The 14,814-nt window shown below is 45.1% G+C and overlaps 1 protein-coding gene across 3 annotated transcripts in view; it reads left to right on the top strand.

The window, feature by feature from the left end:
* The window catches only part of TOM1L1 (target of myb1 like 1 membrane trafficking protein), a 1,502,644-nt gene that overhangs the window by 1,292,068 nt on the left and 195,762 nt on the right, over nucleotides 1-14,814 (top strand). The gene's annotated exons all lie outside the window — the stretch shown is intronic.

The raw sequence follows: 14,814 nt of genomic DNA, 5'->3' as shown, positions 1-14,814 counted from the left end.
GCCTGTGTACAGACTGCGGTAGATGTCATTGTTCTTGGTCCTGTCCTATCTGATGTTACATGCTGCTCCACAGTATGTTACCATATCGGCTTACATGTTTGTAGGGCCATACACAAACATGTCCCATACCACAGACAGGCATCAGACCACACTGTGTAGCAGCCCAGTATATGTAGGGTTAGTGTGCGAGTGGCACATATGAGGATGGTGTTGGACAGATAGTACATATATTGTACTATTGTGCTAGCTTGCTGTATGTAGCTGTGGCGGTGTTCACATTGGTTGTGGTTATGCACTTTCACACAGGTGTATCTTACCTTGCGCTGTGACATGCCTGTAGAGCCTGCTATGTATGCAGGTACATGTGCATTCCCCCATAGGAAATGTAGGCCAATGTTGATCCAGTCTGCCTGTAGCCTGCACAGTGCTTTGTTACAAGCCTAGCAGCTTAGTGTACTTACCCTGTGAGATGTCATGTCCAGATACTTGCCAGATGTACTGCTGCCGGGCCTCCCTTAACAGTAATGTATGTCAGACAGAGCAGTGGGATTCTGTACAGATGTATGACAATATCTAGTGGGTAATATGGGGCCATGGCATCTCTGTCCCAGCGGTTATGTGTCAGGACAGACAGGGGTGTGTGAATGAATAACATATGAGAGCAAATATATACCAGTCGTTATGTGTTATACCCATCTACGTGGCTGTTAACATCCACATTGCCAGGCTTGGTCCACATGGTTTGCACTAAGTAATTATGTGTATACCTTTGGACTGTCCAGAATGTGTCAGAATGTGCACATATTTTGGCCAGTATCTCTACTGTAGTCCACAGGAGCATTACGCGCTAGCAGTGGTACTGTACTATGATGTCCTTAGGATGTCTGCCAGTAGCCAATGGTGCACATGTGAAAAGCAGATGTGACCTCCCACACACACCATGTCTGTGAAGACAATCCCTATTACAGTAGCAATAGTCTACTAATATACCTGCTATACATACCTGACATGCCCTTGCACTAAGAAGTTGGGACTGTAGGGACTGAGGTAGGGCTACACTCCATGTTCAGGACATATGGTGAAAATGTATGTATATATAGTTATCCAGATATCGATATAGATATTTACACATATACATATCGATCTATATAGATGGATTTGTATATGTACATTAATATGCATACACACACATACAGAGCAATATATGTCTATAAATATAGTGATACATATGCACATATGCGTATGGATATCTACATATATATTGACAGTAGTAGGTATATCAGAATAGATATGTATGCACATATAGTTACAGATATCTCTCTCTCTCTCTGTATATATATATATATATATATATATATATATATACACCAACATAACTAGGCATATCTGTACACATAGGATGTGCATACATATATAGCTATATATATGTACATACAAAGAGATGTACACATCGCCATGTATATGTAGCAGTATACAGATGTGTATACAGACATATGTATGAGTATACATGTGTATGTACATGTAGACATACATAGACCTATTTTATATATATATATATATATATATACACACAACCATATTCCTGTCATGAGTAAATATCATGGTTGTGTATACCATCCCACATGTATCTCATCATATGTATCTGCTATGTGCACATGGGCACTGGAAACATAGAGCACGGGGAGGGGACCCCCCCCACACTTTTCAGATCACCTCTGTCCCTTTCGGTTTTGTGAGCAGTTTCATTTGCCGCGATGACGTCAGTGCATTTCTGGCTGTTATTTGTGAGCAGGATAGTCAGAAGCTGCTGCAGAATGGAGTTCCAGCTGTTATTTGTGAGCGGGATACAAGCTGCTGCAGAATGGAGTTTGGACTGTAAGACGGGAGTTAATTGCAGAGTGGAGCAGCAGGGGAAGTGTCTGTGTGTAAATGAGGTACTCAGGCTCAAACCCTGTACCTTGGGTACAGGGAAAAACAGTCTAGGCACCATCACTTATAAAGTTATGCCTCACATTTTAGTTCTGTTCTTTCTGGTTTGCAGGAGTGGTAAAACAAAACCTTTTATTCTAGCAATTTTCTAAGGTTATAAAATCATCATTTAAAATGTGTCCCTATTTTGGGGCTGTATTCCCCCATTATTGGCTTTGTTCTGTATTTTTGTGTTAAGAGGTTGAGAGCTATGGTGAGAAGTGAGGACTGAATTAACTAAATGATATGATAGCCCTTTAAGTTTGTCTTTCTGTCTTTGAAGAAACTGCTGGTTTAGTTTAGTGGTATGTTGCTCTGACTATAATGCGCAGTGTTCTGGGTTCAAGACTTGGCAGTGAAATGCATGGTGGTAACAATGTTTTATGCAAGCAACTTTCCAAAATTATATTTCTAAGGTTATAAAATCAGTATTTTTGAAATGTGTCCCTACTGTGGGGCTGTATTTCCCCATTATTGGCTTTGTTATGTATTTTTGTACTAAGAGGTTGAGAGCTGTGATGAGAAGTGAGAACTGAATTCACTAAATGATATGATAGACATTTAAGGTTGTCTTCCTGTCTTTCAAGAAACTGCTGGTTTAGTTTAGTGGTATGTTGCTCTGACTGTAGTGCACAGTGTTCTGGGTTCAAGACCTGGCAGTGAAATACATGGTGGTAACAGTGTTTTATGCAAGCAACTTTTCAAAATTATATTTCTAAGGTTATAAAATCAGTATTTGAAATGTGTCCCTATGTTGGGGCTATATTCCCCCATTATTGGCTTTGTTCTGTATTTTTGTGCTAAGAGGTTGAGAGCTATGGTGAGAAGTGAGAACTGAATTCACTAAGTGATATGATAGCACTTTAAGTTAGTGCACAGTCTTCTGGGTTCAAGACTTGGCATTGAAATGCATGGTGGTAACAACGTTTTATGCAAGCAACTTTCCAAAATTATACACGCAATGTTTAAAATGTGTCCCTGTTTTTTGGCCCTTTGCCCCCCCCCCCCCCAATTGAAAATAAGTTCAAGAAGCTTTGCAACATGCCTATGGCTTACAGTCTACTGTGATTCTGTATTTATATATTGTGTGTAGAAATAGACTGTTATCATGGAAATGTTCTGAATAGGGCAGTTTTGTCATTATTGGTGCATGCATTTTGCTTCATTGCCTACTGGAAAAATGTTCAAACAATAAATTTAAAATGCAGTTCTGTGTGGAAGTAGACCTTTATGATGGAAATGTTCTGAATAGGGCAGGTTTGTGATTAATGTATTTTTGTTTCATTGCCTACTGGAAAAATGTTTAAACAATAAATTTAAAATGCGCTCTAACTTAAGTGTAACAAGTGTGCTGTATTATACAAGGAATATAATTTAATACAGTCAGGAAGGTGACTCAAGGAATGCATACATGTATGCATGGCCCTAAAAATGTGTTGGAAAACAGCCCAGAGGAAAGTGTAAAAAGCTCAAAATCAAGGGCAAATTTTAAGCTTTACTCTTGTTACCAAAGCAATGGATGAAGGTAAAACAGTTCACACCACATTACCTTTACCTGGCCAATTATTTTGACACAATCCACACCTCAGGTGTAGTACAAAAGATGAATAATGTAGGAGCAAATACTTACATCACCAGCTGCATTGCCAATTTGGCTAACAGGATGCAGGAGATCAAAACAGGGGAAGAGACCAGTCACCAATGGAGTCCCCCAGGGTTCGGTGCTGAGACTTTTTCTGTTTGGCATATACATCTCAAAAGTAAAAGGAAATACCAAAGAGCTTTGGCCAGCTAAGTTTGAGTTGATTGCAAGCTAGGAGAAGTTATTGAATCCCCAAATGACTTAACCATCATGCAGGAAGTTTTGTCCCAAATAATAACTGGTGTCAAAATCATGACATTGCTCTCTGAGAACTGATCCAGTTGTTTGGCATTTGGGAACTGTGTGAACATTGACCTAACTTTTGACCAACATGTGCCCAGAGTCATAAAGCCTTTCTATATTGCATAGCTTATAAACAAATTGATTGTGACTAGGTCTAGAGATGATGTTGTCCCCCTTTACAAAGCTCTCATTATGTCAATCATTTTGTATAATGCCCACTTTGGCATGTATCTGTCCAGCCCCATGCAACAATTGGAATACATTCAGGGATACCTTACTAAAAGGATACAAGTCCTAAACAATAGGTCTTGCATGGACCACCTCAAATATTTATTACTATACTCAGTATCCTACAGAGTGCTTAGAGGTGACATGTCTGGCATACAAAGCATCCTCTGACATAATACAGATGGACCTACTGAGCATCAGCAAGTCAAATGGCATCAGAAATACTCCGTCCAGGTATCTAAACTGAGTGTTGTGGAGAGATGGATATATATCACAGAGGCTACCACTGTTCTGGAACAGACTATCCATAAAAATAAAGCAAAGCTCAGCCATCCATATTCAAATGCAACTTGGATCTAAGGATGGGTAATAGAAAATGTCCTCCAGGATTTCCACCTCATGCCACTATTGGATAGAGGCAGTTCCTAAATGCTGCATCCGGTACATGACCCCTTCAAATTGTCTCTGGTATGATCACAGTTGTTCTCACTAGAGCTAATATACAATTATCAGCCATGGGGATAGCTAAGACCAATCAGAAAATGTTAATTCAAGCACCAAAAGGGAATTGGCTAAGCTTAAACTGTCCTCCAAGTGAACCTATGTTGTGGTAGCAAATAGTTATAAACAAATGACCCTTTTTAGTTCACTAAGTGCCCCTGTCACCCTCCACCCCCCCCCCAGTCTTTAACAGCTTCCGGCGCCTATGTATGTGCACATTATGGTAAACAACATATGTGATGCAACAGTCATATTAATAACAAGACTATACAATTTAGGAACTACAAGCAAATGTTCGGTACAACTCAATATGTGTACTGACAGCTATATTGGTAAAACAACAGCAGTCTTCATAGTGGTCATGGCGTAGTGGTTAAGTGTTGTGACTTTGGTGTAAAGGGTCCTGGGTTCAAGTCCTGCAAGGGCTGTTCATTTTGTTGCTGACCAGAACAAGGGCTGTCGGATACAGAGTGGTTAAGGCCGTTTTGAGCAGCTTTAAGTGGGTTTGCATGAGTTTGCGTGAAGCTAAGCAGTGCTAAGCTATGGGTAAATGTATGGGCACTTACACAGTGTAGGCAGTGCTTACAACTGCACACATCAGCTTAGTTATATTGTAGCAATGTTGATACTTGCTGAGCATAGCTTAGCTCTGGTAACCAGGACACACAACCCAGTCTAATAACATATAATATGCGTATGTAATGCCATGTACATTACATGCACCTATGTGCTGTTATTACAGTAGCAAGGGGTGTGAGTGTCATGTGTGAGACACAGACATATATGAGGCCTGTACAGCACTGATATCCATGTGAATGTGTTACATACAGGTGTAGTAGCCCAGGGTACATGCTGTCACATTGGCATGTAGTGTATCATGGCAGTACTACTGTTGACAGTGCTGACCTAGGCAAGAGCAGAGTGCTTAATGTAGTACTGACAACAGGCACACCTGTGAGCATGGCTGGACACCGAGATCTCCCTGCTGTATCCCTGGTGTGTGAGCTGTGTGACAGTATACACCCCTTACTGATCTGTCAACGCACTCATGCTACTGCATAGCTACCTGCCAAGCTGATGACTGTCAGTCCCTGTACAGATGTGCAGATGGCAGGTATCCAGCTGGGATATGTACAGGCAACCTAAGTGTGATTGACACCCTACTACGTGTGGCATGTGCATGAGATGCATATCCCTGTAGTACCAATTTTGGGGTATACTATGGGTTGTATCGCAGTCGTGGTCAGTGTGTGATGGTGGGTATCGCATAGTGTCGTCATGGGTTTCAGGGAGTGCAATATCCATTGGGGGATGTGGGTGCTGTGTACACTGTTATTACAATAAGGTACGCCAGGTATATGTCCCATGTACCATATTATAGTTACCACTGTTACTATCAATCATACAGGTAACTGTTACCACTATCCAAGCCAGTTATGCATGTGATGTGTGCAGCCTACCTGTAACACATTGGAGACACGGTCAAGCTAGTTAGCAGAAATAGGCCCTGGTATCTCAGATGTGTGTCTGGCTGTTATGTGTCTGTAAATGTGTATATGACAGTATGTCACACTATGTATCGTCCAAATACACCCATTACATCCCCCATTAGCATACTGTACATGTCAGGGGATGTTCTGCATATTATACCATGTAACCTGGGACACACCTCACCCTAAACACTGTGCGGTGTGTGCAGTGTAAGCCACACACATCAGTATCACGACATAGCTAGGTAGGGGTCTAGTCCCAGTGTTGCCAAGTATCAGTGTGCATGTATGTGGATGGGTCTACATCAGGCTGCATGGTATACATGCCTCAGCGGGCCACCTGTCCATGTTGCACAGGCAATAAGTGGTTTAGTAACCTGTGAAATGTGTTTGAGTGTACCCCAGATGTGACACAGCCATGGAATCAGCACAGTGACATACCCCATTGTTGAATATGACTGCAGACCATCCTCGTGCTGACACATGTACACCTACAACAGAAATAGATAACATTATAGGGACTGAAACAACCAGTGTTACAGCTATAATGCGTCATTGCTAGATGCCTACACTACCTGCCAAATATGCCTTACACTCTACTCCCTACAACATGGTACACTGCAGTACTGTGGTACACTGTGTTACAATCAACGTGTGCATCAGAACCATATCAGCCTGTCCCTGCATAGATGGTATGGATGACAGGGATGTGGCACAGGTATCATAATATGCACAGGGCATCCTAGTGCTGACACATGTACACCTACAACACATATGGATAACATAAAGACCACAACCAACTAGTGTTACTAACAGCTATAAGGTATCATTGCTGGACAGCTGCACTACCTGCCAAATATGCCTCACACTGTACTCCCTACATGTTACACTGCAGTACTGTGGTACAGTCACCGTGTGTATCAGAACCATATCAGCCTGTCCCTGCATGGATGAAAGGAATGGGGCACAGGTATCATCATATTTACAGGGTGTGGTGTTGGTTTGCCAGAGGCCGAGGGTGGGCCATACATTTGACACCATATGTGTGGTTGAGGGATGTGGTGTTGGGAGCTGGGTGAGGTGATGTGTGTGTAAATATGAGGTTGCCCTAGGTGTGTTTGCATAGTGTGTGGGTATGCATGCACACAGTTCTGCCATGTGGCTGCCCTACACAGGTGTTTATGTTCAGCTGCAGTCCATACCTGGCAGGGTGTGCAGTTCACTGCCTTCGGCCACGGACGCGTGGACTGTGCCTGCCAGGGGTTCCGCGGGCATGTCCAGGTACAGGCCTTGATGTGCTACCCTCACCTGCTGATGACATTTGTCTGCTGGTACCAGGTACCTACTAGGACTGGTCAAGACCTTGTGCACGTGGCCTGGTGTGGTGTGGACAGCACACCCCCTGCTCTGCCAGGGCTGCTACTGCCACTACGAGAGCCCTTTGGTGTTCAAGCATGTCCACAGTGACTTCCAGCTTTTGGTGTTGCTGGCCTACGTCCAGTGGCCATCACCACACTCCCACCACACATTCAAGCACTGACAGTCCATGGCCGGTGAGGGCCATCATCTCACCAGACTGTCTATCCGTGAACTCAGTTAATCCATGGATGGCACCAGCCAGTTCATGGGTGTTGTCATTTGCAGATGTGAGAGCAGCCCTCTGCAGCCTCAGGCCCTGTCTGTGGTAGTGGTCTATATGTGCCTGCACTGCCATGCCAGCCTGAAACATGCCCTGCTGGTACCAGCTATGTCACCTCTGCCAGAGGCATGATGTCCAGCACCCCTACCTTGAGCACCGTGGGACATCTGCCTATGTGGTGCCTTGCCGGACATCTGGCTATACCTGCTGCAACTGGACACAGTAGGCATGGTTACCACACTTTCCTTTACACTGCCACCAAATGTCAGCTGTCCCTCCACTGTGGCCACTGGTGATGGGATGTGTATAAGCACTGCAACTGTGTGCAGGGTTGGGGTGGCTAAAATGGGATGTAAAATGTTGGCGCAGTGTCGGCCCCTGACAACCCCCACCTGTGCCTCAACATTAATATCATCATCTTCGGTGTCTGTATGGACACCAACATCAGATTGCATGCAGGAGGGACCCTGACCCACCTCGCCATCTGTGGGGGAAAACAATAAACCCACTTTAAAACCTGTACAGCATTGCTTAACAGTACACACACACACACACACACACACACACACACACACACACACACACACACACACACACACACCTCATTAATGCCTACCTGTCCATGGATTTACAGACAGTCCCACATGTAAGTCCATGTGTTACACCATCCTGCATCACACTTGTTAACATACACACATTGATACCACTCATTAACATCACAGTCCTCTAAATGGCCACACAAGCGGCCTCAACAAAAGGCCTGTTGCTACTTTACCTGCCTGACCTGTGTGTAGTGGATTTACATGGCCTCACTGCTGTTGTTCAGTATGCACCCTCTGTATGTGCATGGCCCCCATATGTATGGGCTACTATGTTGTAACAATAATATATCACACTGGTGTGTCATGTGTATGTAATGCTCAGTACATGCCAGATATGCTGCTCCTTCAGCCTATCATGTGACAACTAATGTTTGGATACACTCCCTGGTATTGACTAGTACTTCCCCAATGCGTCTGTAGAGCTGTATATGTGGGTTGTAGGTGACCTCTCTGATGCTGCGACATTAAGGGTGTACCTGGTGTCTACCTTCCCTCTGGATGCCTGTTCCACGCTACAGACCTTATTATTCTATTTGCTGTTCTGTGGTTACACACGACAGGTATTCCTGGTGTGTAATGTGGCAGTCCATGTACTGCACAGTCCCAAAGGGAGATACAGCCATATGAACACCCCACAATCATACATGTGCATACATGGCCACACCCACAAACACACACATGCACACATGCATCCTACATGCATCTAACTCCCTCCACATCACCAGAGTGACCCTGCAGGCAAACTAACTAGCCACCAGGATGCACACCCACACACATACAGGTGAAGTTGCACAATGATAGTACACACAGTCCTCCTATTACCAGTCTGCCAACATGCAGAACATATGGTACAGAACAGCATGCAGTTCAGCTATAGTCAATCCATGCTGGCAACAGTATACATGTGTGTGATGCATGTGCTGTGTCACTAGATGATGCCCCTTCCCCTGGATGCCACTGCACTCATGTACACAGCATTGCTGTGCACCTGTTCTGCACCCTGCCATGTACTGTGCACCACAACTCACAGGTGTACAACCCATTGTGGAATGTGTAGTACTGTGTCTGTTATGTCAGCTTTACTTCTCACAGCCCCTTTGTTTTTCAGCAAAACATACCTGGGATGATATGTGGGCAGTTGTCATTGGTGAATGCCTGATGCCTGATTTACAGCTGTCAACATCAACAGACCGTGTATGACCACTGCAATACTCTTGCACTGCCAACCATCAGACCCTACCATGGCTATGGGAGGTATACACACCTTTATTGATTTTAAACACACATTCTAGATCTGCCATGGGACCACATCACCGCATATCTTATCAGTACACGAGCCCGATGTGGGACATATGTCCTGTACTTTCCCATGCAGTGTCTCCAGATTGTGTTAGGTGTGCGGCTGCTGACCGCAATGCATACACACCATGTGGGCATATGTGTGTGCACATCCTTATCATGATGGTTTATCGCACCTCTTGTTGTGTGTATTACACAAGTCACTGCCCCGGGAGGGGTATACCAGCGTGGGCCATCTGCATTTGCCAGTGTATGTTCAGTCTGCCCTGCACATGTTCCCCCTGTTCTGCATGATTGCAAGGTCTACTCGTGCACATCCCATGGTGTTCACACACTGCCATCACTGTGGCTGTGTGGGTAGGGTTATGGCTGCCATCGATCCTGAACCTGACTATGTGCAGATAGAGCCATTCATACTATCCTTAGGATACCTGCTGCAGTGCACTGGTGTGTCATGCTGAGACCCCCCCCCCACTCATAGGTTCATAGATTACTACTAGGCTAATTGCCCTTGTGAGCCATTTTAAGCCTAGCCAATTATCCCTTGTGAGACTCAAACCCTGCACCTTGTGTTTCTACGGCAAACACCTTAACCATTAGGCCACCTTCCTAACCCCCTCCTTCAGCTTTTATGCAGATGCATGACAAGTAAGCCCTACACATCTGTGTCACTTTGCAGTGTCCCATACACTGAACACCACATGTTGCAGCCTAGACCTAGCTGATATTGTGGACTACTGTAATGCCTTATCCCACAGTGTATCTCTGCAGCAGTTGCCACTGTTCTACAGGTGTCTACATTGGTGTTGCACTGTATATGGGTGTTGTTCAGAACATGTCACTACTGTAGGCCATGTCTACCACCAGTATGTCACTCCCTGTGGACACATTCCACAATGACAGGATGTTAGTTATCATGCAGGTGTCTGAGATACCCTTCCAATACCCCATCATGGACACCCCTGTGAGACTGTGCATTTCACAGCAACAATACATGCATGTGTACAGCATGTATTCAGGGTAGGTATGTTAGATGTGTGCATGGAATATACCATCACCATTGCATGCCTGGTGTGTTGGCAAGCATCTACATAATGTGTACTCACCAGCTACAGGCTGCTGCCTTGTTGTTATCCCAGAGGAACCTACATAAGAGGGTGAGAGATGCAATGTCAGTGGCCACACCTGTGGCAGTTCTACAGGGTGGGTGCAGTATTACCATACATCAGCAGTACATTCCCACGATACTACCACATCTGGACATCTGTTTATCACTACAATGCAGAAACACATTATATCTATGACATGTCAGATATGCATGAGCTACCTGTACCAATGCGGATGTTTACACAACAGTGGTCTACTGATGTGCCCTGTGTCCTTACCTAGACGCTCCTCGGCCGGTGTGTGGGTGACACCCACCTCCAGGAAGGAGTTCAGTGGTTGTTGCCTGTCTGGACGGGCAGGTGCCATGGGGCTGACCAGGAGCTCCTCCACACGTGTCAGGGGGGATGGATGGCATGTCCCCCCCTGTGGTGAGATGATCCCCCCGGACTGCAGCAGCATGCCGACGGGCATTGCGAAGTAGGTCAGTACAATGATGCCAGACCTGCTCATAACTGTGGCTGTGCAGTTCGACATCATTGACCCTGTGGACTAGATCATTCCACAGGCCAGTCTGCTACTGCTGCTCATGTGCGTGCCTGCCAATCAGCAGTGGATAGTGGATGTGCTATCAACACTTCATTCTCTGCATGGGTATAGGTGGGCAACCATGCATGTGCCATCTTGGCTGAAAGACATAAAGATGGAAACAGGTCTGAGCAACTCATAAGGCAAGGTTACCACAGTTTGTAATGCACATCTGTGTCAGCCCCCCCCCCACCATATCAGCTTCAACAAACTGTACACACAACTCATTAGGTATGTCTACAGTTTACCTACTGGTTGGACAGATATTGTATTGTACCACACCTTCTGCTATGTGATTGTTGCCATGTCCCCTGTGTGGACACTATCATTGCTGGCCTGTTACAGACTATTCACTTGCATGCCATTGTCAGGGCCACTATGGTTCCATATATGCCAGTGGTATGGCTGCTCTGAGATTGCTGCACATCTGACATTCTGTGTTATTGGGGATATCTATGCATGCTGTTGGACATGTACCAGGATTGTGTAGACTATTACTACCAACATATGTTCTATAACAGTGACACAATAACATGTATATGTTCTATTGGCCAGCAGATCCACCTCTCCAAACCCATCTGTCCATGATACCTGGCCACATCACATGTGTGTCCCAACCTGGGGCCTCCTCATGTACTGTTCCAGCAATACCATCAGGTGGAACCACTCAGGGGATGTCCCCCCCCCCCATGACACACACAGACATGTTTCTGTCCCCTGAGCTCAAGGTCTAGGGTCTGTTCCATATCGGGCTCCACAGACACGAGGGATGTGCTACATCAGTCTGAGGCACCCAGTACACATTCACAGGGCCAACATGCTCCTCCTGCTCAGCCTCCAGAGCAGGCACCTTCAGGACATGGACTGCTGTTGTGAGTAGCAGTGGGTGGTAGGCATGTTCCCATTGTGCTCATATTGGGGCCCATGGGGCATTCACATCACGGACCACACACACCATCCACGGTGTTTACCCACCACATGTGTCACATACCACCCCTGTAGACTGTCCTCTATATCTACCAATCCTGACCACCTCCACATGTGTACCTGCCATACTTCTCCATATTCCCATTGCATACTTCACAGACTGGGGCAGTGTGGTGCCAACAAGGCACTAACATGTGACATACTCATCCATGGTGCACACACTGCCAGGTGTAGATGTCTGTGTGTACTGCTATGTGTGCTGGTGCCTTGCACATAGCATGCATCACTGTGGTAGTAATATAGGGGACATGTCTTTACATACATATATGTTTGTGTGTGTGTTTGTATATATGTAGACTTGCATATATGTATATATCTATATATGTGTAGATATATGTGGTGTATATATGTGCACATATATATGTCTACACATGGGAATATGTATATTTCTGGACATACATACTGATATACATATATAGCTTTATATATTATATATGTGACATATGTACACATATGCATACCTATATGTGGGTAACATTCAGACATCAGCTCCACAAACTCACAACACCTTCCTGCACAGCTGCACTGTTCTGCCTTGCTACAACACAGACAGGTGCCACATATGGACACGGCCTGACATTAGGGGGGTATATGTAGGACCCAATTGCAGGTAACCCTATTACACACCTATGGCATTCCGGCATGCTACATTACAGATTCAGCTGAGTATCCTGCCAGTGGTGGGCCATGGCTCCTACATATCCATCATAATGGCATTATTTCCACCAGCAGCTATTGGCCACATATTATATATACTTCCCATTACACAACACACACTATGATGGCTTACATCTTGTGTGTCAGTGCTGACCTGCACAGTTAACGGCTATGACCCACTACCCACAGGGACAGACACTATTGTCCATAGCAGTTGTTCAGTTGAACATCATCACAACACCACCTGGTGGCACATATAAATCATTCCACATCATCTATTGCATTATGATGGACTAGGTACTACATTCTATTACAAGTATATATACTTCACATACCTGTTGTGGGAATGATGTCCTGTTGAATGACAGCTGGCTAAATGCCTATGACTTCAGCTTTTAGTTTGAAGAGCTTTGTATTTTTTTTTTCTTCTCTCTCTCCGTGGTCCCTTTACCTTTCCTGTGTGATGGACATCCTTCCTGTGTGTGGGCATCAGTGTTACAGACAGCAGGTAGCACTGCCTCTTACAGGAGAACCAGCACACTCAGGCCAGCTACATATGTGTAGGAGGTTCCAGAACTACAGACAGAGTGTGAGTAGAGTTGTGTTATGCTTTGTATAGTACTGGTATTACAGGGTGTGTGTGTACATACTAGTTTACCTTGGAATGCAGTCTGTCTGCATAGCTCTCAACTGTGGGTCTATCCTCTTGGTGGCCAGAGGTGTGCCTGTCATGTTTTGTCTGTCCACCACACAGGTTCTGTGTCAGATACTTCACTGGCAGTGTGTGTGTTGAGTGCTACCGGTACATGGCTACATCCATTTATGTTTCTAACCTCAATTCCCTGACTAATGGTATGTTGCAGACTGTCCTGTAACACCAGTGACTTGCTTAGTGTATGGCAACAGTTTTCCACATATGGGCATGTGTTCCAGCCTCTGTCCTCGATCTACATACCAAGCTTTGCACATATGACATGCTGTCGGGGTTGTTCTCTAGTGGGCTATGAGTATGTCACACTGCCATTGTTGCCATCAGTCCACTGCTGTTGTATCCCCCACACATACGGTGGAGCTGGGGCCATATATGTGTGGGGTTCACCTACACAATACATGTGTGCCCTCATGCATTGTAGAGGCCAGTGTATGTAACAGTAGTATATGGCCCTTTATTATTGAGTCTAGGGGGGGGGATTCACCATAAATAACCTAGGCTGTTACAACATGTGGGGGTATCAGAGCTGAGCTGCCTTAAGGTAACTTGATGTACAGTACCATACACTTCATAGGTTCATAGGTTCATACTAGGCTATCTGCCCGAGGGCATTTACAAGCCTAGCCCATAGTTTTGTGGCTTACGCCACCCCTTTAGTATGGGGAACTATACCCATTATTTTGCTGTGCCTCTGTTGAGCAGTGACACTGAGGTAATCCCTGGGGTATATCTGCGATCTCCCATCCATTGGTCAAGATTTCTCTTGAACAAGGCCAGCGAGGTGCTCTGCCTCACATATAACGGGATTTTATTCCACAGCATAGGGAGTCTTTGGGTGATGAATCTATCCCTCCAGCATGTCCTATTAATAGGCGTGTCGAGGTTTAAGTCTCCCGCCCTTGTGGCTCTGACGGATCTAGATTTTTTGAGGTGAAGCATATTCATCAAATCTGGGTTTGACATGGCCTTGTATGTTAGGCAAAGGTCACCTCTGAGCAAGCTGCGACTGAATAGAGCTGGAGTTCTTTCAGTCGGGCAGCATAGGACAGATGTTTGAGACCCTTTATCCTTTTGGTGAGGAACTTTTGTGGCCTCTCCAGCTGCTGCAAGTGTCGGGTCAGATACATTCCGAATGGGGCATTGTACTCAATCAT

The sequence above is a fragment of the Protopterus annectens genome, chromosome 12.part0, assembly GCF_019279795.1.
Source record: "Protopterus annectens isolate FY-2018-M chromosome 12.part0, PAN1.0, whole genome shotgun sequence".
Taxonomy (NCBI): domain Eukaryota; kingdom Metazoa; phylum Chordata; order Ceratodontiformes; family Protopteridae; genus Protopterus; species Protopterus annectens.
Note: the sequence above shows the minus strand (reverse complement) of the source record. Positions and strands in the feature narration are given on the sequence as shown.